Here is a 25,678-nt window from a genome sequence, read left to right on the forward strand (position 1 = left end):
TTTGCAATTTATCACCGCAACAGGCTTAACATCAGTCAGACCAAATATGATGATGATTTGATTAAATCTCTAAGGGCAGTAAATCACAGCGTAAAACATGGTATTTCCTCCTACCTCTAGGTGGCGCTATGAGTGAAGTTGAATATTGGCATTGAAATGTGTTCAGGCCAAGACTCTTATCAAACGTGTGAAGCGTGAGGCAGATTGGACATTGTATGCCTGAGTTAGAGCCACTTCCTGTTTCATGGTGAAAATGCAGAAATTTGTCAGGCCGCCACGGACACACCCTCTGACGAAAAGTCAAGATCTCCGCAATTTACCATCGCATAGGCCTTTAGATGAGATTGACCAAATATGACGATGATCGGATTAAATCTGTATGAGGAGTTCGTTAAAGTATGAAGCCTGGAAATGACCAAATTTGCACAAAAATCAAGGCAAAAATTCAAAATGGCGGACTTCCTGATGGGTTTAGAGCTTCGCTCCAAGAGACTTTTTTGTAGGTCTTGGGGTGATAGATGATCCTACCAAATTTCGTATCTGTACGTTTTTCTTAGCGGGGGGGCTGTTCTCTTGAAATTTTGCAGGTGGCGCTATCGAGCCATTTCTACACGCCCACTTCTGGCGCCTATGCCACATGTAAATTTTCGCCACTTCTGACATGTGTGCAAAATTTCATGAGTTTTCGAGCATGTTTCGCCCCTCAAAAATGCGATTCACTTTGGAGAAGAAGAATAAATTAAAGCTGCAAGCAACGATGAAAGGGCCCTCGCACGCATGTGCACCGCCACCCTATGGCATTAGTAAAGCAGTAAACCAGGGGGGTATGAATTAAAGTGGGTAAATACAGGTGGATATGCAAAGGGAAACTGATGTTCCACACCGCCTGTGTGCAGCAGGCGGCGCTATGACGGTACCTGATTATTGTTATATTGACGTGTTCAGGCCGGGACCCTTATCAAACGTGTGAAGTCTGGAGCAGATCAAACAATGTATGCCTGCATTACAACAGCTTCCTGTTTCATGGTGAAACATCACACTTTGCCAGGCTGCCACAGACACGCCCTTCAACGAAAAGTTAAGATCTTCGCAATTTATCATCGCAAAGGGCTTAAGATCAGTCTGACCAAATATGATGATGATTTTATTAAATCTCTAAGAGCAGTAAATCACAGCGTAAAACATGGCATTTCCTGCTACCTCTAGGTGGCGCTATGACTGAAGCTGAATATTGGCATTGAAATGTGTTCAGGCCAAGACTCGCATCAAACGTGTGAAGTGTGTGGCAGATTGAACATTGTATGCCTTAGTTATAACAACTTCCTGTTTCATGGCGAAAACGCTGAACTTTGTCAGGCCCCCACGGACACACGCTCCAACAAAAAGTCAAAAGCTCCACAATTTAACATCGCAAAGGCCTTTAGATGAGATTGACCAAATATGATGACGATCTGATAAAATCTCTAGGAGGAGTTCGTTAAAGTACGAAGGCTGGAAATGACCAAATTTGCACAGAAATCACAGTGAAAAATCAAAATGGCTGACTTCCTGTGGGGTTTAGAGCTTCGCTCCAAGAGACTTTTTTGTAGGTCTTGGGGTGATACATGATCCTACCAAATTTCGTATAGGTACGTTTTTCGTAGTGGGGAGCTGTTCTTTTGAAATTTTGCAGGTGGCGCTATTGAGCCAATTCTACACGCCTACTTCTGGCGCCTATGCCAAATGTAAATTTTCGCCACTTCTGACGTGTGTGCAGAATTTCATGAGTTTTCGAGTATGTTTAGGCCCTAAAAATTGCGATTCACTTTGGAGAAGAAACGGAATAATAATAATAATAATTAAAGCTGCAAGCAGCGATGGAAGGGCCCTCGCACGAATGTGCACCGCTACCCTATAGCATTAGTAAAGCAGTGAACCAGGGGGATATGAATTAAAGTGGGTAAATATAGGTGGGTATTTAAAGGAAAATTTATGTGCCACGCCGGCTGTGGGCAGCAGGTGGCGCTATGACTGTACCTGATTAATGTTATATTAATGTTTTCAGGCCAGGACCCTTATCAAAAGTGTGAAGTTGGGGGCAGATCGGACAATGTATGCCTGAATTGCAACAGATTCCTGTTTCATGGCGAAACATTACTCTTTGCGAGGCCGCCACGGACACGCCCTTCAACAAAAAGTCAAGATCTTCGCAATTTATCATCGCAAAGGGCTTAAGATCAGTCTGACCAGATATTATAATGATTTGATTAAATCTCTGAAAACAGTAAATCACAGTGTAAAACAAGGCATTTCCTGCTACCTCTAGGTGGCGCTATGACTGAAGCTAAATATTGGCATTTAAATGTGTTCAGGTCAAGACTCTTATCAAACATGTGAAGTGTGGGGCAGATTGGACATTGTATGACTGAGTTATAACAACTTCCTGTTTCATGGCAAAAACGCTGAACTTTGTCAGGCCTCCACGGACACACCCTCCAACGAAAAGTCAAAAGCTCCGCAATATAACATCGCAAAGGCCTTTAGATGAGATTGACCAAATATGATGACGGTCTGATAAAATCTCTAGGAGGAGTTCGTTAAAGTACAAAGCCTGGAAATGACAAAATTTGCACAGAAATCACAGCAAAAATTCAAAATGGCTGACTTTCTGTGGGGTTTAGAGCTTCGCTCCAAGAGACTTTTTTGTAGGTCTTGGGGTGATAGATGACCCTACCAAATTTAGTATCTGTAGGTTTTTCGTAGCGGCGGGGCTATTCTCTTGAAATTTTGCAGGTGGCGCTATCGAGCCATTTCTACATGCCCACTTCTGGCGCCTATGCCACATGTACATTTTCGCCACTTCTGACGTGTGTGCAATGTTTTATGACTTCTTGAGCTTGTTTAGGCTGTCAAAAATGCGATTAATTTAGCAATACTTTGCGAGGCCGCCACGGACACGCCCTTTAATGAAAAGTCAAGGTCGTTGCTTTTTTTCATCACACAAGGTCTTGAGATTACACTGGTGAAATATGATGTTGATATGGTTAAATATCTAAGAGCAGTAAGTCACAGCGTAAAACATGGTATTTCCGGCTGCCTCTAGGTGGCGCTATAAGTGTTACTGAGTTATGCCATGTTGATGTGTTCAGGCCTGCACCCTTATCAAAGTTGTGAAGTCAGGGGCAGTCCGGACAATGTATGCCTGAATAACATCAGCTTCCTGTTTCATGGCGAAACATCACATTTTGCCAGGCCGCCACGGACACGCCCTCCAACGAAAAGTCAAAAGCTCCGCAATTTGGCATCGCAAAGGCCTTTAGATGAGACTGACCAAATATGATGATGATCGGATTTTATCTCTAGGAGGAGTTCGTTAAAGTACGGCGCTTCGAAATGTCAAAAAATGACAGAGAAAATTCAAAATGGCCGACTTCCTGTGGGGTTTAGAGCTTAGCTCCAAGAGACTTTTTTGAAGGTCTTGGGGTGATAGATGACCCTACCAAATTTCGTATCTGTAAGTTTTTCGTAGTGGGGGGGCTGTTCTCTTGAAATTTTGCAGGTGGCGCTATCGAGCCATTTTTACACGCCCACTTCTGCCGCCTATACTACATGTAAATTTTCGCCACTTCTGACGCGTGTGCAAATTTTCATGAGTTTTCGGGTATGTTTAGGCCCTCAAAAATGCGATCCATTTCGGAGAAGAAGAAGAAGAAGAAGAAGAAGAAAAATAATAATAAACGGAGCAAAAACAATAGGGCTTTGCACCCACGGTGCAGGCCATTCTGGCCTGCTCCTCGGTGCTCGGGCCCTAATAATAAACTGAGCAAAAACAATAGGGCTTTGCACCCACGGTGCAGGCCATTCTGGCCTGCTCCTCGGTGCTCGGGCCCTAATTAAATTCAATTTTTTTTTCAATTCAATTCAATTTTATTTATATAGCGCTTTTCACAATACTCAATTGTTTCAAAGCAGCTTTACATTAATAGAAGCAGTAAAAGCACAGAAAAATGACAGATAGTACAACATAATACACAATAGCATAAGCTGTCAAATTTGCTGAGGCTATGACTCGACATTATGAACGAGCGTATTACTAATGTAACGTCTAGGAGAAGATGCTAAATTAAGCCCAAGCAGGCTACCTCCCCGGGGTAAAAAACCCCCTAGGAGAAAAAAACAAAAACCCCGGGTTGTTGAGCCGAGGAAAAAAAATAAAAAGTCCTAGGAGGGAAAAACCCTTGGGAGATATATATGTATATAAACACATATAGACGGATAAGGACATTAAGCGGGGATTAAGCGGGGTTTAAGCGGGTTCTGCCGGTGGTCGTTGGTCAGGCATCAGCTGGGCATCACAGTGATGGACGACCAGTAGATCAGAGGTGAGTCGACTTTCACATCTACCGGAACTGGGTCTGTTTGTCCCATTGTCCTCAGGGTCGAGGACAGGACAGGGAGAGAAAAACAAAATCATATTAGCGTAGGGGCCGTTCACACAAGTGTCACACAGTGATGTGGTTTAATCAGCTTAGTTTCAGACAGACTAACTATTGCGGCATAATTATATTATCCACAGTTGAGGATTTTGCAAATTGGGGGCCCACTGCGACGGTATATATGGTAACTAAGGGTCACCTTCTGATTTTTAAGAGAAAGAGAAAATGAAACCTGTCGACCCGTTTGACTAAGGCCTGTAAAGCTGCAAGCAGCGATGGAAGGGCCCTCGCACGCATGTGCACCGCCACCCTATGGCATTAGTAAAGCAGTAAACCGGGGGGGGTATGAATTAAATTGGGTAAATACAGGTGAATATTCAAAGGGAAACTGATGTGCCACACCGCCTGTGTGCAGCAGGTGGCGCTATGACGGTACCTGATTATTGTTATATTGACGTGTTCAGGCCGGGACCCTTTTCAAACGTGTGAAGTCTGGAGTAGATCAAACAATGTATGCCTGAATTACAACAGCTTCCTGTTTCATGGTGAAACATCACACTTTGCCAGGCTGCCACGGACACGCCCTTTAACGAAAAGTCAAGATCTTCGCAATTTATCATCGCAAAGGGCTTATAATCTGTCTGACCAAATATGATGATGATTTTATTAAATCTCTAAGAGCAGTAAATCACAGCGTAAAACATGGCATTTCCTGCTACCTCTATGTGGCGCTATGACTGAAGCTGAATATTGGCATTAAAATGTGTTCAGGTCGAGACTCTTATCAAACATTTGAAGTGTGTGCCAGATTGGACATTGTATGCCTGAGTTATAACAACTTCCTGTTTCATGGCGAAAACCCTGAACTTTGTCAGGCCGCCACGGACACACCCTCCAACGAAAAGTCAAGATCTCCGCAATTTAACATCGCAAAGGCCTTTAGATGAGATTGACCAAATATGATGATGATCTGATAAAATCTCTAGGAGGAGTTCGTTAAAGTACGACGCTTGGAAATGTCAAAAAATGACAGAGAAAATTCAAAATGGCTGACTTCCTGTGGGGTTTAGAGCTTAGCTCCAAGAGACTTTTTTGAAGGTCTTGGGGTCATAGATAACCCTACCAAATTTCGTATCTGTACGTTTTTCGTAGTGGGGGGGCTGTTCTCTTGAAATTTTGCAGGTGGCGCTATCGAGCCATTTTTATACGCCCACTTCTGACACCTATACTACATGTAAATTTTCGCCACTTCTGACGCGTGTGTAAATTTTCATGAGTTTTCGGGTATGTTTAGGCCTTCAAAAATGCGATTCTTTCGGAAAATAATAATAAATATAGCTGCAAGCAGCAATGGCGGGCCCTCGCACGTTTTTTTACCGCTACACGGTGCGTCCGAGAAAACGATGCACGGCGGGCAAGGGCATCAAGTGGGTAAAATATCAGTGGGCTATTTAATGTTGTTTCTGAGGCATTTGGGGACTGTAGGTAAAAGAAACCCCACATTTTAGACAAACGGGGGCACTAGTGAGCCACTAAATAGACACGCCTTTATCTGACCTTTTTGTGCACACTTAACAGCCGAAAACTCTGATGTGTGTGCCAAATTTAAACTTAAACTAAGCACGCCAAGAGCCTTAAATATGCCTGAAATTAAAGTAAAGTTTGACGCGTTGCCATGGGAACAGCGTTCGAGATGTCAAAAATTCCTTCGCAATTTATCATCTACAATGTCTCGGCATCATGTAGACCACTTCTGGTGTCAATCGCATGAATCCCATACGAGGAGTATTTAAAGGTTCACAGCATGTAACTGTCAGCCTTAAATATGTGTAAAAATGAAAGTAAAGTTTGATGCATTGCCATGGGAACAGCGTTCGAGATATCAAAAATCCCTTCGCAATTTATCATCTACAATGTCTCGGCATCATCTTGACCACTTCTCGTGTAAATCGCATGAAAATCCAAGAAGGAGTATTTAAAAGTTAACTGTTTGGAACTGAAAGGCTTAAATATGCCTTTAAAATGAAAGTAAAGTTTGACGCGTTGCCATGGGAACAGCGTTTGAGATATCAAAAATCCCTTCGCAATTTATCATCTACAATGTCTCAGCATCATGGTGACCACTTTTGGTGTCAATCGCATGAAAATCCTAGGAGGAGTATTTAAAAGAACATTGCATGGAAATCCAGCTTTGTGACTGACACACTTCCTGGCGCCTGGTGGTGGCGCTATACCCGGGAGTCACAATAGGCACATCGATGCGATCGGAATCTTCAGACGAACAAACACCCCGCGTGTCATTACAATAAGACATTTTTTGCCTTAGATATTAGACACTTCCTGTTTCTCTGATTTCGCCACAACTTTGTCGGCTCGCCATGGCAGAACCGTTCGAGATATCAAAAATCCCTTCGCAATTTAGCAAGTCCAATGTCTCGACATCATGTTCATCACTTTTGGTGTCAATCGCATGCATCCTCTAGGAGGAGTATTCAAAAGTTCAACGCATGCATTTTTTAAACAATCCAAAATAGCTGACTTCCTGTTGGGCGGAGCTTAAATGTTAGAGGGCGAAAGTTGTTCGGGTCGATGAGATCTATATGCGTACCAAATCTCATACATGTGCGTACATATTTGCACGATCTGTGCATCAATGTTTTTTTTTGCATTACAGGGGGCGCTACAGAGCCCCCGTGCCACGCCCGGGTTCCAGCCTTTGCCCGTTCGCAATGCCGGACGACTCTGACGTCTGTGTCAAATTTCAAGAGTTTTCGAGTATGTTAAGGCCCCCAAAAGGCCCAAAAGTTTTAAAAAAAAAAAAAAAAAAAAAAAAAACAATAAATTCGAGCAAAACCAATAGGGCTTCGCACCTTTCGGTGCAGGCCATTCTGGCCTGCTCCTCGGTGCTCGGGCCCTAATAATAATAAACGAAGCAAAAACAATAGGGCTTTGCACCCACGGTGCAGGCCATTTTGGCCTGCTCCTCGGTGCTCGGGCCCTAATTAAAGCTGCAAGCAGCGATGGAAGGGCCCTCGCACGCATGTGCACCGCTACCCTATGGCATTAGTAAAGCAGTAAACCAGGGGGGTATGATTTAAAGTGGATAAATACAGGTGGATATTCAAAGGGAAACTGATGTGCCACACCGCCTGTGTGCAGCAGGTGGCGCTATGGCGGTACCTGATTATTGTTATATTGACGTGTTCAGGCCGGGACCCTTATCAAACTTGTGAAGTCGCGGGCAGATTGGATAATGTATGCCTGAATTACAACAGCTTCCTGTTTCATGGCGAAATATCACACTTTGCCAGGCTGCCACGGACACGCCCTTCAACGAAAAGTCAAGATCTTCGCAATTTATCACCGCAAAGGGCTTAACATCAGTCTGACCAAATATGATGATGATTTGATTAAATCTCTAAGAGCAGTAAATCACAGAGTAAAACATGGCATTTCCTGCTACCTCTAGGTGGTGCTATGACTGATGTTGAATATTGGCATTAAAATGTGTTCAGGCCAAGACTCTTATCAAACATGTGAAGTGTGTGGCAGATTGGACATTGTATGCCTGAGTTATAACAAATTCCTGTTTCATGGCGAAAATGCCGAACTTTGGCAGGCCGCCACGGACACACCCTCCAGCGAAAAGTCAAGATCTCCGCAATTTAGCATCGCAAAGGCCTTTAGATGAGACTGACCAAATATGATAATGATCGGATTAAATCTCTAGGAGGAGTTCGTTAAAGTACGACGCTTGGAAATGTCAAAAAATGACAGAAAAAATTCAAAATGGCCGACTTCCTGTGGGGTTTAGAGCTTCGCTCCAAGAGACTTTTTTGTAGGTCTTGGGGTGCTAGATGATCCTACCAAATTTCGTATCTGTACGTTTTTCGTAGTGGGGGGCTGTTCTCTTGAAATTTTGCAGGTGGCGCTATCGAGCCATTTCTACACGCCCAATTCTGACGCCTATACTACATGTACATTTTCGCCACTTCTGACGCGTGTGCGAATTTTCATGAGTTTTCGGGTATGTTTAGGCCTTCAAAAATGCGATTCATTTCGGAATATAATAATAATAATAATAATAATAATAATAATAATAATAAACGAAGCAAAAACAATAGGGCTTTGCACCCACGGTGCAGGCCATTCTGGCCTGCTCCTCGGTGCTCGGGCCCTAATTAAAGCTGCAAGCAGCGATGGAAGGGCCCTCGCACGCATGTGCACCGCTACCCTATGGCATTAGTAAAGCAGTGAACCAGGGGGTATGAATTAAAGTGGGTAAATACAGGTGGAAATTCAAAGGGAAACTGATGTGCCACACCGCCTGTGTGCAGCAGGTGGCGCTATGACGGTACATGATTATTGTTATATTGACGTGTTCAGGCCGGGACCCTTATCAAACGTGTGAAGTCTGGAGCAGATCAAACAATGTATGCCTGAATTACAACAGCTTCCTGTTTCATGGTGAAACATCACACTTTGCCAGGCTGCCACGGACACGCCCTCCAACGAAAAGTCAAGATCTTCACAATTTATCATCGCAAAGGGCTTAAAATCATTTTCACCAAATATGATGATGATTTTATTAAATCTCTAAAAGCAGTAAATCACAGCGTAAAACATGGCATTTCCTGCTACCTCTAGGTGGCGCTATGACTGAAGCTGAATATTGGCATTGAAATGTGTTCAGGTCAAGACTCTTATCAAACATGTGAAGTGTGGGGCAGATTGGACATTGTATGCCTGAGTTATAACAACTTCCTGTTTCATGGCGAAAACACTTAAAGCTAGGGTAGGTAATCCTGTTCAGATACATTTTTTTAAATACTGGGTGAAATGGTCCTTCTATCCTGAGAGTAGTCAATACATTATGTGTTCAGAAAAAGGAATGAAAACAATCAGACCGCTGTAGCAGCTGCAGGACAGTAAAAACTCCGACCAATCACTGCCATGCGGTGCGAATGTAAATAACCAATCAGATGCCTTCATGTCTCGTGCCCGACCCCCACTGCGCGCACTGCCCTGCGTGCACTAATCACGTCACCGTTCCCTGAAATATTCAGTCTCACTACACCGAGTAAGCAGGAGTTTGCGGCACCGGCACAATGGAAGATAAAAAGCAGCCAAAACTACCACTGCCAGCTTTCCTGGTAACTGCTCGCCCTAATAAAAAAACCTAGAAAAAGAAAATCTGAGGCAGAAAAGGCTGCAACTAAACAGGTACTGGATAAAGCCAGAGGACAAACTCGCGTAAACATCGGTGGAGCATTTGAACGGTGGAGACAACTGAGGGAGCTGAAGGGCCTGAAAAGCGATGCCGAGGTTGCAGTCTTTCTGCTGAACAGGTAATAATTTGTTTTGCTTCGGGGGGATTTGTTATTTCCATGATAAATGTTACGTTAGGCAACGTAGCTATTGTAACTAGTATTAGACCAATGCTAACATTAGCTTCTCTGTCGGTGTAAGTCAGTTGAGTTACAGGTCGTAGGTAACGTTACTGCTTATCTGACTTTTAGGACATGACATTATGATAATATTGCACAGCCATAGTCGCAAGTGTATCATAACTTATGATCTAAAATAGTTTTCTAAACAAAGCTACGGATAAACTAATTCAAAGAATCACATAAATGTTTGTCACTGTGTGAAATGGGAAAAAAAATGTGTTGTCATTCATTGTGTGTCTTTGAGATACAGTAATTATTGTCAGATGTGTAATTGTGATATTCTTCCTAAAGGTAAATCACTGCCAAAGGAGTAGATCACCACAGAAGACAACGCATCATGCAAAGCCTGACCTGTCAGCCATCCATGGACACTCATTTTCTAACATAGTATATATATTTCAAATTTATTATATGTAAATATTGTTTATGACAATCAAAAGCAACAAAAGGACAGATAGTTGTTTAAAAAAGTATTCCTTTTAGGTCTCTCTTGTTGTTGTTGGTGTTGTTTTTTTAATAAAACAAAAAGTGTTATACCACATTCATTGTCATTATTCATTTAGCATGTAAGGAGGTAAGAAAAGTAATATCTTGTTTATGCTAAAATGATAAAGGAAAGGCATTTATCAATTCAAAATATTTATTCAAACATGACAATTTAAATAATAATATGACTGTACATACTGTATACATTAGTGCAAATTTTACAGAACAATATATAAACCAGTACAAAATAAATAAAAAGCAGGGCACAAAAATAAATACTATTTATTGTACTGTGCCTACACCCTACTTGGGATGAAACCTGTATACGGTCCATGTGTATCTGGGTAGCGGTGTCTAATTTTCCAAAACACAGCAACTAGGAATTACTACTCTGTGCCCAGCTCCCAGTGCCCCATATTGCCACACAACATATTGCCGGTATGCAGCGTAGCGGAATTGTTTATTGCTCTCCCCTGGGTCTGGAAGATCCTCCACAGCCCGGACATCATTCCAGATCCTTCTGGCAAGTCGCAACACCCCCTCGTGCAAAATGTACAATTCCATGTGGGGCAGCATGGAAATACAGGAGTCGTCTTGTTGCCCACAACACTTTCTTTCTACATCTGAGGGCATCTCTCTGCAGTTTCGGCACACACACCAAGTGGGTTGACTCGGAGCTGGAGGGCCTGGTGGAGGAGCATCTCCTGATGTTGACATATGAAGGAGATCAAAGATGAGGCTTGGGTCCCTTGTCAGGCAGATCTGCAGCAACTGATGGGATTCTTCCAAGCTCAGTGTATGAATTCTGGCCTGTAAAACAATAGTTCATCAAAAAGATTCAACTTTATTTTTAGAACTCTTTTTTTTCTGTCCTCTAAGAGAAATGTTGTGTCCACAGTAAATGCCAGGTAATTATTTATTGGCAGACAGTGCCAAGGACTCAATTTGATATGTATTGTTTATATTGTATATATTGTTGATATTATATTGTTATTAAAATTCTTTACTCGTTTTAAAAAATCTACTGGGCTGCTGCAGCACTGATAATTTCACTATTGTGGGACAATAAATGTTTATCTTATTTGATCTTATCCTATTGTTTTTGCTGATGTTGAGGTTGGAAAAATATCAACTAAGAACAAAAATGATATTATAGATTGGCTACCTGCTCATCTGAAATTCGTTGAGCTTGCAGATTCTCGACTCGCAGAATATCGTCATGTCTCAGGTGTTCTCCGGTTGCAGTCTGACTTGCTCAGCGTCCTCTACCTCGACTTCCTCGGCTTCTACCCCGTGCACCTCCTCTTCCTCGAGCACGACCTCGGGTCTGTCCCCTTTGACCTGAAGACGTGCTCGGATGCGGACTGTATGTAGGATCAGATCAAATGCTCTCGTCGTGGAAACTCTAACAACCAAAATAACCGAGATATATAAAAATAGAAATTCACGTTTGCCAGTGATAGTAACAAAACAAAACTTTTAAATTTTGATTTAGCAGACAAAGACACGTAGCTACATTTCAGAGTTCATACAACAACAAACGTGTAACGTTTGCTTTGAACGCTGCAAGTAACATTACTAACAATAGCATTTTTTGGCATTCATTGTAATAAAAATATAGTTTACTTACAGGTGAATGAGACATGAAGTCGTTTGGTTGATGCCTATAATGTGTTGAAATACTCGGTTTTCCTGTGACCTGCAGCTGACTCCGACTGTGGATGCGCGTTCATGTTTGTGGGGGCGTAGCTTTGGACGGAGTGCTAACGAGAGGGGGTGGAGCTTAGAAGAGGTGCCATTTTCAAATTTTGCTAGCTTTCAAACATTACCTACCCTAGCTTTAACTTTGTCAGGCCACCACGGACACACCCTCCAACGAAAAGTCAAGATCTCCGCAATTTAACATCGCAAAGGCCTTTAGATGAGATTGACCAAATATGATGACGATCTGATAAAATCTCTAGGAGGAGTTCGTTAAAGTACGACGCTTGGAAATGTCAAAAAATGACAGAGAAAATTCAAAATGGCTGACTTCCTGTGGGGTTTAGAGCTTAGCTCCAAGAGACTTTTTTGAAGGTCTTGGGGTCATAGATGACCCTATCAAATTTCGTATCTGTACGTTTTTCGTAGTGGGAGGGCTGTTCTTTTGAAATTTTGCAGGTGGCGCTATCGAGCCATTTTTACACGCCCACTTCTGACGCCTATACTACATGTAAATTTTCGCCACTTCTGATGCGTGTGCAAATTTTCATGAGTTTTCGGGTATGTTTAGGCCCTCAAAAATGCGATCCATTTCGGAGAAGAAGAAGAAGAAGAAGAAGAAGAAGAAGAAAAATAATAATAATAATAATAAACGGAGCAAAAACAATAGGGTCCTCACACTTGTGTGCTCGGGCCCTAATAATAATAATAATAATAATAATAAACCGAGCAAAAACAATAGGGTCCTCGCACCCCGGTGTGCTCGGGCCCTAATTAAAGCTGCAAGCAGCGATGGAAGGGCCCTCGCACGCATGTGCACTGCTACCCTATGGCATTAGTAAAGCAGTGAACCAGGGGGGTATGAATTAAAGTGGGTAAATACAGGTGGAAATTCAAAGGGAAACTGATGTGCCACACCGCCTGTGTGCAGCAGGTGGCGCTATGACGGTACCTGATTATTGTTATATTGACGTGTTCAGGCCGGGACCCTTATCAAACGTGTGAAGTCTGGAGCAGATCAAACAATGTATGCCTGAATTACAACAGCTTCCTGTTTCATGGTGAAACATCACACTTTGCCAGGCTGCCACGGACACGCCCTCCAACGAAAAGTCAAAATCTTTGCAATTTATCATCGCAAAGGGCTTAAAATCATTTTCACCAAATATGATGATGATTTTATTAAATCTCTAAAAGCAGTAAATCACAGCGTAAAACATGGCATTTCCTGCTACCTCTAGGTGGCGCTATGACTGAAGCTGAATATTGGCATTGAAATGTGTTCAGGTCAAGACTCTTATCAAACATGTGAAGTGTGGGGCAGATTGGACATTATATGCCTGAGTTAGAACAACTTCCTGTTTCATGGCGAAAACACTTATCTTTGTCAGGCCACCACGGACACACCCTCCAACGAAAAGTCAAGATCTCCGCAATTTAACATCGCAAAGGCCTTTAGATGAGATTGACCAAATCTCTAGGAGGAGTTCGTTAAAGAGTTCGTTAAAGTACGACGCTTGGAAATGTAAAAAAATGACAGAGAAAATTCAAAATGGCTGACTTCCTGTGGGGTTTAGAGCTAAGCTCCAATAGACTTTTTTGAAGGTCTTGGGGTCATAGATGACCCTACCAAATTTCGTATCTGTACGTTTTTCGTAGTGGGAGGGCTGTTCTTTTGAAATTTTGCAGGTGGCGCTATCGAGCCATTTTTACACGCCCACTTCTGACACCTATACTACATGTAAATTTTCGCCACTTCTGACGCGTGTGCAAATTTTCATGAGTTTTCGGGTATGTTTAGGCCCTAAAAAATGCGATCCATTTCGGAGAAGAAGAAGAAGAAGAAGAAGAAGAAGAAGAAGAAGAAGAAGAAGAAGAAGAAAAATAATAATAATAATAAACGGAGCAAAAACAATAGGGTCCTCACACCCTGGTGTGCTCGGGCCCTAATAAACGGAGCAAAAACAATAGGGTCCTCACACTTGTGTGCTCGGGCCCTAATTAAAGCTGCAAGCAGCGATGGAAGGGCCCTCGCACGCATGTGCACCGCCACCCTATGGCATTAGTAAAGCAGTGAACCAGGGGGATATGAATTAAAATGGGTAAATATAGGTGGATATTTAAAGGAACTTTGATGTGCCACACCGCATGTGTGCAGCAGGTGGCGCTGTGACTGTAACTGATTGTTGTTATATTGATGTGTTCAGGCCGTGACCCTTATCAAAAGTGTAAAGTATAGGGCAGATCGGACAATGTATGCCTGAATTACAACAGCTTCCTGTTTCATGGCGAAATATCACACTTTGCCAGGCTGCCATGGACACGCCCTTCAACGAAAAGTCAAGATCTTCGCAATTTATCACGGCAAAGGGCTTAACATCAATCTGACCAAATATGATGATGATTTGATTAAATCTCTAAGAGCAGTAAATCACAGCGTAAAACATGGCATTTCCTGCTACCTCTAGGTGGCGCTATGACTGAAGTTGAATATTGGCATAAAAATGTGTTCAGGTCAAGACCCTTATCAAACATGTGAAGCGTGGGGCAGATTGGACATTGCATGCCTGAGTTATAACAACTTCCTGTTTCATGGCGAAAATGCTGAACTTTGTCAGGCCGCCACGGACACACCCTCCAACGAAAAGTCAAGATCTCCGCAATTTAACATCGCAAAAGCCTTTAGATGAGACTGACCAAATATGATAATGATCGGATTAAATCGCTAGGAGGAGTTCGTTAAAGTACGACGCTTGGAAATGTCAAAAAATGACACAGAAAATTCAAAATGGCCGACTTCCTGTGGGGTTTAGAGCTTAGCTCCAAGAGACTTTTTTGTAGGTCTTGGGGTGCTAGATGATCCTACCAAATTTCGTGTCTGTAAATTTTTCATAGTGGGGGGGCTGTTCTCTTGAAATTTTGCAGGTGGCGCTATCGAGCCATTTCTACACGCCCACTTCTGACGCCTATACTACATGTAAATTTTCGCCACTTCTGACGCGTGTGCAAATTTTCATGAGTTTTCGGGTATGTTTAGGCCCTCAAAAATGCAATCCATTTCGGAGAAGAAGAAGAAGAAAAAGAAGAAGAAAAATAATAATAATTAAAGCTGCAAGCAGCGATGGAAGGGCCCTCGCACGCATGTGCACCGCTACCCTATGGCATTAGTAAAGCAGTGAACCAGGGGGGTATGAATTAAAGTGGGTAAATACAGGTGGAAATTCAAAGGGAAACTGATGTGCCACACCGCCTGTGTGCAGCAGGTGGCGCTATGACTGTACCTGATTATTGTTATATTGACGTGTTCAGGCCGGGACCCTTATCAAACGTGTGAAGTCTGGAGCAGATCAAACAATGTATGCCTGAATTACAACAACTTCCTGTTTCATGGTGAAACATCACACTTTGCCAGGCTGCCACGGACACGCCCTCCAACGAAAAGTCAAGATCTTCGCAATTTATCATCGCAAAGGGCTTAACATCAGTCTGATCAAATATGATGATGATTTGATTAAATCTCTAAGAGCAGTAAATCACAGCGTAAAACATGGCATTTCCTGCTGCCTCTAGGTGGCGCTATGACTGAAGCTGAATATTGGCATTGAAATGTGTTCAGGTCAAGACTCTTATCAAACATCTTAAGTGTGGGGCAGATTGGACATTGTATGCCTTAGTTATAACAACTTCCTGTTTCATGGCGAAAACACTTATCTTTGTCAGGCCACCACGGACACACCCTCCAACGAAAAGTCAAGATCTCCGCAATTTAGCATCGCAAAGGCCTTTAGATGAGACTGACAAAATATGATAATGATCGGATTAAATCGCTAGGAGGAGTTCGTTAAAGTACGACGCTTGGAAATGTCAAAAAATGACAGAGAAAATTCAAAATGGCCGACTTCCTGTGGGGTTTAGAGCTTAGCTCCAAGAGACTTTTTTGAAGGTCTTGGGGTCATAGATGATCCTACCAAATTTCGTATCTGTACGTTTTTCGTAGTGGGAGGGCTGTTCTTTTGAAATTTTGCAGGTGGCGCTATCGAGCCATTTTTACACGCCCACTTCTGACACCTATACTACATGTAAATTTTCGCCACTTCTGACGCGTGTGCAAATTTTCATGAGTTTTCGGGTATGTTTAGGCCCTCAAAAATGCGATCCATTTCGGAGAAGAAGAAGAAGAAGAAGAAGAAGAAGAAGAAGAAAAATAATAATAATAATAAACGGAGCAAAAACAATAGGGTCCTCACACCCTGGTGTGCTCGGGCCCTAATAAACGGAGCAAAAACAATAGGGTCCTCACACTTGTGTGCTCGGGCCCTAATTAAAGCTGCAAGCAGCGATGGAAGGGCCCTCGCACGCATGTGCACCGCTAACCTATGGAATTAGTAAAGCAGTGAACCAGGGGGTATATGAATTAAAGTGGGTACATATAGGTGGATATTTAAAGGAACTTTGATGTGCCACACCGCTTGTGTGCAGCAGGTGGCGCTATGACTGTACCTGATTATTGTTATATTGACGTGTTCAGGCCTGGACCCTTATCAAAAGTGTAAAGTATAGGGCAGATCGGATAATGTATGCCTGAATTACAACAGCTTCCTGTTTCATGGCGAAATATCACACTTTGCCAGGCTGCCACAGACACGCCCTTCAACGAAAAGTCAAGATCTTCGCAATTTATCACGGCAAAGGGCTTAACATCAGTCTGACCAAATATGATGATGATTTGATTAAATCTCTAAGAGCAGTAAATCACAGCGTAAAACAAGGCATTTCCTGCTACCTCTAGGTGGCGCTATGACTGAAGTTGAATATTGGCATTAAAATGTGTTCAGGTTAAGACCCTTATCAAACATGTGAAGCGTGGGGCAGATTGGACATTGTATGCCTGAGTTATAACAACTTCCTGTTTCATGGCGAAAATGCTGAACTTTGTCAGGCCGCCACGGACACACCCTCCAACGAAAAGTCAAGATCTCCGCAATTTAGCATCGCAAAAGCCTTTAGATGAGACTGACCAAATATGATAATGATCGGATTAAATCGCTAGGAGGAGTTCGTTAAAGTACGACGCTTGGAAATGTCAAAAAATGACAGAGAAAATTCAAAATGGCCGACTTCCTATGGGGTTTAGAGCTTAGCTCCAAGAGACTTTTTTGTAGGTCTTGGGGTGCTAGATGATCCTACCAAATTTCGTGTCTGTAAATTTTTCATAGTGGGGGGGCTGTTCTCTTGAAATTTTGCAGGTGGCGCTATCGAGCCATTTCTACACGCCCACTTCTGAGGCCTATACTACATGTAAATTTTCGCCACTTTCGACGCGTGTGCAAATTTTCATGAGTTTTCGGGTATGTTTAGGCCCTCAAAAATGCAATCCATTTCGGAGAAGAAGAAGAAGAAGAAGAAAAATAATAATAATTAAAGCTGCAAGCAGCGATGGAAGGGCCCTCGCACGCATGTGCACCGCTACCCTATGGCATTAGTTAAGCAGTGAACCGGAGGGATATGAATTAAAGTGGGTAAATATAGGTGGATATTCAAAGGACAAAAAATGTGCCACACCGCCTGTGTGCAGCAGGTGGCGCTATTACTGTACCTGATTATTGTTACATTGACGTGTTCAGGCCGGAACCCTTATCAAACGTGTGAAGTCGGGGGCAGATCGGATAATGTATGCCTGAATTACAACAGCTTCCTTTTTTATGGCGAAACATCACACTTTGCCAGGCTGCCACGGGCACGCCCTTCAACGAAAAGTCAAGATCTTCGCAATTTATCACTGCAAAGGGCTTAACATCAGTCTGACCAAATATGATGATGATTTGATTAAATCTCTAAGAGCAGTAAGTCACAGCGTAAAACATGGCATTTCCTGCTGCCTCTAGGTGGTGCTATGACTGAAGCTGAATATTGGCATTGAAATGTGCTCAGGTCAAGACCCTTATCAAACATCTTAAGTGTGGGGCAGATTGGACATTGTATGCCTTAGTTATAACAACTTCCTGTTTCATGGCGAAAATGCCGAAATTTGTCAGGCCGCCACGGACACACCCTCCAACGAAAAGTCAAGATCTTCGCAATTTAGCATCGCAAAGGCCTTTAGATGAGACTGACAAAATATGATAATGATCGGATTAAATCGCTAGGAGGAGTTCGTTAAAGTACGACACTTGGAAATGTCAAAAAATGACAGAGAAAATTCAAAATGGCCGACTTCCTGTGGGGTTTAGAGCTTAGCTCCAAGAGACTTTTTTGTAGGTCTAGGGGTGCTAGATGATCCTACCAAATTTCGTATCCGTACGTTTTTCGTAGTGGGGGGGCTGTTCTCTTGAAATTTTGCAGGTGGCGCTATCGAGCCATTTTTACACGCCCACTTCTGACACCTATACTACATGTAAATTTTCGCCACTTCTGACGCGTGTTCAAATTTTCATGAGTTTTCGGGTATGTTTAGGCCCTCAAAAATGCGATCCATTTCGGAGAAGAAGAAGAAGAAGAAGAAGAAAAATAATAATAATAATAAACGGAGCAAAAACAATAGGGTCCTCACACCCTGGTGTGCTCGGGCCCTAATTAAAACTGCAAGCAGTGATGGAAGGGCCCTCGCACGCATGTGCACCGCCACTCTATGGCCTTAGTAAAGCAACGAAACAGGGGGATTTAAATTTCAGTGGGTAAATATAGGTGGATATTCAAAGGAACTTTGAAGTGCCACACCTCCTTTGTGCAGCAGGTGGCGCTACGATTGTAATTGATTGTTGTAACATTGATGTGTTGAGGCCAGGATCCTTGTCAAACGTATGATGTCTGTGACAGGTCGGACATTGCATGTCTGAGTTACAACAGCTTTCTCATGGCGAAAAATCAAACTTTGACAGGCCACCACGGACACGCCCCTTTAACGAAATGTCAAGATCTTCACAATTTATCATTGTGAAGTCCCTAAGTTCAGACTGACCAAATATGATGATGATCTGAATACATTTCAATGAGCAGTACATCACAGTGTAAAACATGTCATTTCCTGCTTCCAGCAGGTGGCGCTATAACTTTTACTGAATTATGCCATGATGATGTGTTCAGGACAGGACAATTATCAAACTTGTGAAGCGTGGGTCAGATTGGACATTTTAAACCTGAGTTAGAACAAGTTCCTGTTTCATTGCGAAACACAGAAATTTGGCAAGCCGCCACGTACACACCCTCCATTGAAATGTCAAAATCTCAGCAATTTAGCATTGCAAAGGCCTTTAGATGACACAGACCAAATATGATGATTATCTGATTAAATTTATAGGAGGAGTTTGTTAAAATATGAAGGCCAGAAATGGCAAAATTTGCACTTAAATTACAGAGAAAATTCAAAATGGCTGACTTCCTGTGGAGTTTAGAGCTTTGCTCCAAGAGACTTTTTTGTAGGTCTTGGGGTGATACATGATCCTACCGCATTTCGTATCTGTGCGATTAACGTAGCGGGGGGGCTGCTCTATTGAATTTTTGTAGGTGGCGCTATAGAGCCATTTTAACACCCCAAGTTCTGAAGCCTATATCACATGAAAATATTCGCCACTTTTGACACGTGTGCAACGTTTCATGACTTTTTGAGCTCTTTTAGGCTGTCAAAAATGGGATTCATTTAGCGATACTTTGCGAGGCCGCAACGGACACGCCCTTTAACGAAAAGTCAAGGTCGTTGCTATTTATCATCACACAAGGTCTTGAGATTAGACTGATGAAATATGATGTTGATATGGTTAAATCTCTAAGAGCAGTAAGTCACAGCATAAAAGGTGGTATTTCCTGCTGCCTCTAGGTGGCGCTATGACTGATACTGAATTATGCCATGTTAATGTGTTCAGGCCGGGACCCTTATGAAACGTGTGAAGTTGGGGGCAGATCGGAGTATGTATGTCTGAATTACAACAGCTTCCTGCTTCATGGTGAAACATCACACTTTGCCAGGCCGCCACGGACACGCCCTTCAACGAAAAGTCAAGATCTTTGCAATTTATCACCGCAACAGGCTTAACATCAGTCAGACCAAATATGATGATGATTTGATTAAATCTCTAAGAGCAGTAAATCACAGCGTAAAACATGGTATTTCCTCCTACCTCTAGGTGGCGCTATGAGTGAAGTTGAATATTGGCATTGAAATGTGTTCAGGCCAAGACCCTTATTAAACGTATGAAGCGTGGGGCAGATTGGACATTGTATGCCTGAGTTAGAGCCACTTCCTGTTTCATGGCGAAAATGCAGAAATTTGTCAGGCCACCACGGACACACCCTCTGACAAAAAGTCAAGATCTCCGCAATTTAACATCGCAAAGGCCTTTAGATGAGATTGACCAAATATGACGATGATCGGATTAAATCTGTAGGAGGAGTTCGTTAAAGTATGAAGCCTGGAAATGACCAAATTTGCACAAAAATCAAGGCAAAAATTCAAAATGGCGGACTTCCTGTTGGGTTTAGAGCTTTGCTCCAAGAGACTTTTTTTGTAGGTCTTGGGGTGATAGATGATCCTACCACATTTTGTATCTGTACGTTTTTCGTAGCGGGGGGGCTGTTCTCTTGAAATTTTGCAGGTGGCGCTATCGAGCCATTTCTACACGCCCACTTCTGGCGCCTATACCACATGTAAATTTTCGCCACTTCTGACATGTGTGCAAAATTTCATGAGTTTTCAAGCATGTTTCGCCCCTCAAAAATGCGATTCACTTTGGAGAAGAAGAAGAATAAATAATAATTAAAGCTGCAAGCAGCGATGGAAGGGCCCTCGCACGCATGTGCACCGCTACCCTATGGAATTAGTAAAGCAGTGAACCAGGGGGTATATGAATTAAAGTGGGTACATATAGGTGGATATTCAAAGGACAAAAAATGTGCCACACCGCTTGTGTGCAACAGGTGGCGCTATGACTGTACCTGATTATTGTTATATTGACGTGTTCAGGCCTGGACCCTTATCAAACTTGTGAAGTCAGGGGCAGATCGGATAATGTATGCCTGAATTACAACAGCTTCCTGTTTCATGGCGAAATATCACACTTTGCCAGGCTGCCACAGACACGCCCTTCAACGAAAAGTCAAGATCTTCGCAATTTATCACGGCAAAGGGCTTAACATCAGTCTGACCAAATATGATGATGATTTGATTAAATCTCTAAGAGCAGTAAATCACAGCGTAAAACATGGCATTTCCTGCTACCTCTAGGTGGCGCTATGACTGAAGTTGAATATTGGCATTAAAATGTGTTCAGGTTAAGACCCTTATCAAACATGTGAAGCGTGGGGCAGATTGGACATTGTATGCCTGAGTTATAACAACTTCCTGTTTCATGGCGAAAATGCCGAACTTTGTCAGGCCGCCACGGACACACCCTCCAACGAAAAGTCAAGATCTCCGCAATTTAGCATCGCAAAGGCCTTTAGATGAGACTGACCAAATATGATAATGATCGGATTAAATCGCTAGGAGGAGTTCGTTAAAGTACGACGCTTGGAAATGTCAAAAAATGACAGAGAAAATTTAAAATGGCCGACTTCCTATGGGGTTTAGAGCTTCGCTCCAAGAGACTTTTTTGTAGGTCTTGGGGTGCTAGATGATCCTACCAAATTTCCTATCTGTACGTTTTTCGTAGTGGGGGGGCTGTTCTCTTGAAATTTTGCAGGTGGCGCTATCGAGCCATTTCTACACGCCCACTTCTGACGCCTATACTACATGTAAATTTTCGCCACTTTCGACGCGTGTGCAAATTTTCATGAGTTTTCGGGTATGTTTAGGCCCTCAAAAATGCGATCCATTTCGGAGAAGAAGAAGAAGAAGAAGAAGAAGAAGAAGAAGAAGAAGAAGAAGAAAAATAATAATAATAATAAACGGAGCAAAAACAATAGGGTCCTCACACCCTGGTGTGCTCGGGCCCTAATTAAAGCTGCAAGCAGCGATGGAAGGGCCCTCGCACGCATGTGCACTGCTACCCTATGGCATTAGTAAAGCAGTGAACCAGGGGGGTATGAATTAAAGTGGGTAAATACAGGTGGAAATTCAAAGGGAAACTGATGTGCCACACCGCCTGTGTGCAGCAGGTGGCGCTATGACGGTACCTGATTATTGTTATATTGACTTGTTCAGGCCGGGACCCTTATCAAACGTGTGAAGTCTGGAGCAGATCAAACAATGTATGCCTGAATTACAACAGCTTCCTGTTTCATGGTGAAACATCACACTTTGCCAGGCTGCCACGGACACGCCCTCCAACGAAAAGTCAAAATCTTTGCAATTTATCATCGCAAAGGGCTTAAAATCATTTTCACCAAATATGATGATGATTTTATTAAATCTCTAAAAGCAGTAAATCACAGCGTAAAACATGGCATTTCCTGCTACCTCTAGGTGGCGCTATGACTGAAGCTGAATATTGGCATTGAAATGTGTTCAGGTCAAGACTCTTATCAAACATGTGAAGTGTGGGGCAGATTGGACATTATATGCCTGAGTTAGAACAACTTCCTGTTTCATGGCGAAAACACTTATCTTTGTTAGGCCACCACGGACACACCCTCCAACGAAAAGTCAAGATCTCCGCAATTTAACATCGCAAAGGCCTTTAGATGAGATTGACCAAATATGATGACGATCTGATAAAATCTCTAGGAGGAGTTCGTTAAAGTACGACGCTTGGAAATGTCCAAAAATGACAGAGAAAATTCAAAATGGCTGACTTCCTGTGGGGTTTAGAGCTAAGCTCCAATAGACTTTTTTGAAGGTCTTGGGGTCATAGATGACCCTACCAAATTTCGTATCTGTACGTTTTTCGTAGTGGGGGGGCTGTTCTTTTGAAATTTTGCAGGTGGCGCTATCGAGCCATTTTTACACGCCCACTTCTGCCGCCTATACTACATGTAAATTTTCGCCACTTCTGACGCGTGTGCAAATTTTCATGAGTTTTCGGGTATGTTTAGGCCCTCAAAAATGCGATCCATTTCGGAGAAGAAGAAGAAGAAGAAGAAGAAGAAGAAAAATAATAATAAACGGAGCAAAAACAATAGGGCTTTGCACCCACGGTGCAGGCCATTCTGGCCTGCTCCTCGGTGCTCGGGCCCTAATTAAAGCTGCAAGCAGCGATGGAAGGGCCCTCGCACGCATGTGCACCGCTACCCTATGGCCTTAGTAAAGCAGTGAACCAGGGGGATATGAATTAAAGTGGGTAAATACAGGTGGATATTCAAAGGAAAATTGATGTGCCACAACGCCTGTGTGCAGTAGGTGGCGCTATGACTGAACCTGTTTATTGTTAAAATGACGTGTTCAGGCCGGGACACTTAACAAACGTGTGAAGTCTGGGGCAGATCGAACAATGTATGCCTGAATTACAACAGCTTCCTGTTTCATGGAGAAACATCACACTTTGCCAGGCTGCCACGGACACGCCCTCCAACGAAAAGTCAAGATCTTCACAATTTATCATCGCAAAGGGCTTAAGATCAGTCTGAGCAAATATGATGATGATTTTATTAAATCTCTAAGAGCAGTAAATCACAACGCAAAACATGGTATTTCCTGCTACCTCTAGGTGGCGCTATGACTGAAGCTGAATATTGGCATTGAAATGTGTTCAGGCCAAGACCCTAATCAAACATGTGAAGCGTGGGGCAGATGGACATTGTATACCTGAGTTAGAGCCACTTCCTGTTTCATGGCGAAAACACCGAAATTTGGCAGCCCGCCACGGACACACACTCCAACGAAAAGTCAAGATCTCTGCAATTTAGCATCGCAAAGGCCTTTAGATAAGACCGACCAAATATGACGATGATCGGATTAAATCTGTAGGAGGAGTTCGTTAAAGTATGAAGCCTGGAAATGACCAAATTTGCACAAAAATCAAGGCAAAAATTCAAAATGGCCGACTTCCTGTTGGGTTTAGAGCTTCGCTCCAAGAGACTTTTTTGTAGGTCTTGGGGTGATAGATGATCCTACCAAATTTCGTATCTGTACATTTTTCGTAGCGGGGGGGCTGTTCGCTTGAAATTTTGCAGGTGGCGCTATCGAGCCATTTCTACACGCCAACTTCTGGCGCCTATGCCACATGTAAATTTTCGCCACTTCTGATGTGTGTGCAAAATTTCATGAGTTTTCGAGTGTGTTTAGCCCCTCAAAAATGCGATCCATTTCGGAGAAGAAGAATAAGAATAATAATAATTAAAGCTGCAAGCAGCGATGGAAGGGCCCTCGCACGAATGTGCACCGCTACCCTATAGCATTAGTAAAGCAGTGAACCAGGGGGATATGAATTAAAGTGGGTAAATATAGGTGGGTATTCAAAGGAAAATTTATGTGCCACGCCGGCTGTGGGCAGCAGGTGGCGCTATGACTGTACCTGATTAATGTTATATTAATGTTTTCAGGCCAGGACCCTTATCAAAAGTGTGAAGTTGGGGGCAGATCGGACAATGTATGCCTGAATTGCAACAGATTCCTGTTTCATGGCGAAACATTACTCTTTGCGGGGCCACCACGGACACGCCCTTCAACAAAAAGTCAAGATCTTCGCAATTTATCATCGCAAAGGGCTTAAGATCAGTCTGACCAGATATGATGATGATTTGATTAAATCTCTAAGAGCAGTAAATCACAGTGTAAAACAAGGCATTTCCTGCTACCTCTAGGTGGCGCTATGACTGAAGCTGAATATTGGCATTGAAATGTGTTCAGGCCAAGACTCACATCAAACGTATGAAGCGTGGGGCAGATTGGACATTGTATGCCTTAGTTATAACAACTTCCTGTTTCATGGCGAAAACGCTGAACTTTGTCAGGCCGCCACGGACACACCCTCCGACAAAAAGTCAAAAGCTCCGCAATTTAACATCGCAAAGGCCTTTAGATGAGATTGACCAAATATGATGATGATCTGATAAAATCTCTAGGAGGAGTTCGTTAAAGTACGAACGTTGGAAATGACTAAATTTGCACAGAAATCACAGCGAAAAATCAAAATGGCCGACTTCCTGTGGGGTTTAGAGCTTAGCTCCAAGAGACTTTTTTGTAGGTCTTGGGGTGATAGATGATCCTACCAAATTTCGTATCTGTACGTTTTTCGTAGTGGGGGGGCTGTTCTTTTGAAATTTTGCAGGTGGCGCTATTTAGCCATTTCTACACGCCCACTTCTGGCGCCTATGCCACATGTAAATTTTCGCCACTTCTGACGTGTGTGCAAAATTTCATGAGTTTTCGAGTATGTTTAGGCCCTCAAAAATGCGATTCACTTTGGAGAAGAAACGGAATAATAATAATAATAATAATAATAATAATAATAAACCGAGCAAAAACAATAGGGCTTTGCACCCACGGTGCAGGCCATTCTGGCCTGCTCCTCGGTGCTCGGGCCCTAATAATAATAAACGAAGCAAAAACAATAGGGTCCTCACACTAGTGTGCTCGGGCCCTAATTAAAGCTGCAAGCAGCGATGGAAGGGCCCTCGCACGCATGTGCACCGCCACCCTATGGCATTAGTAATGCAGTGAACCAGGGGAATATGAATTAAAGTGGGTAAATATAGGTGGATATTCTAAGAAAAATTTATGTGCCACACCGCCTGTGTGCAGCAGGTGGCGCTATG

At 42.9% G+C, this 25,678-nt stretch overlaps 2 long non-coding RNA genes across 2 annotated transcripts in view; both read right to left on the reverse strand.

The window, feature by feature from the left end:
- Positions 1-25,678, reverse strand: part of LOC141363674 (uncharacterized) — a 245,305-nt gene that overhangs the window by 85,510 nt on the left and 134,117 nt on the right. The gene's annotated exons all lie outside the window — the stretch shown is intronic.
- Positions 10,161-12,122, reverse strand: LOC141363673 (uncharacterized). The gene is made up of 3 exons (XR_012369174.1): positions 11,982-12,122; positions 11,517-11,756; positions 10,161-11,161 (listed from the first exon to the last, which is right to left on the reverse strand). It is a non-coding gene; the product is annotated as an uncharacterized lncRNA (long non-coding RNA).

Source organism: Misgurnus anguillicaudatus, chromosome 4, assembly GCF_027580225.2.
Source record: "Misgurnus anguillicaudatus chromosome 4, ASM2758022v2, whole genome shotgun sequence".
In the NCBI taxonomy this organism is placed as follows: Eukaryota; Metazoa; Chordata; class Actinopteri; order Cypriniformes; family Cobitidae; genus Misgurnus; species Misgurnus anguillicaudatus.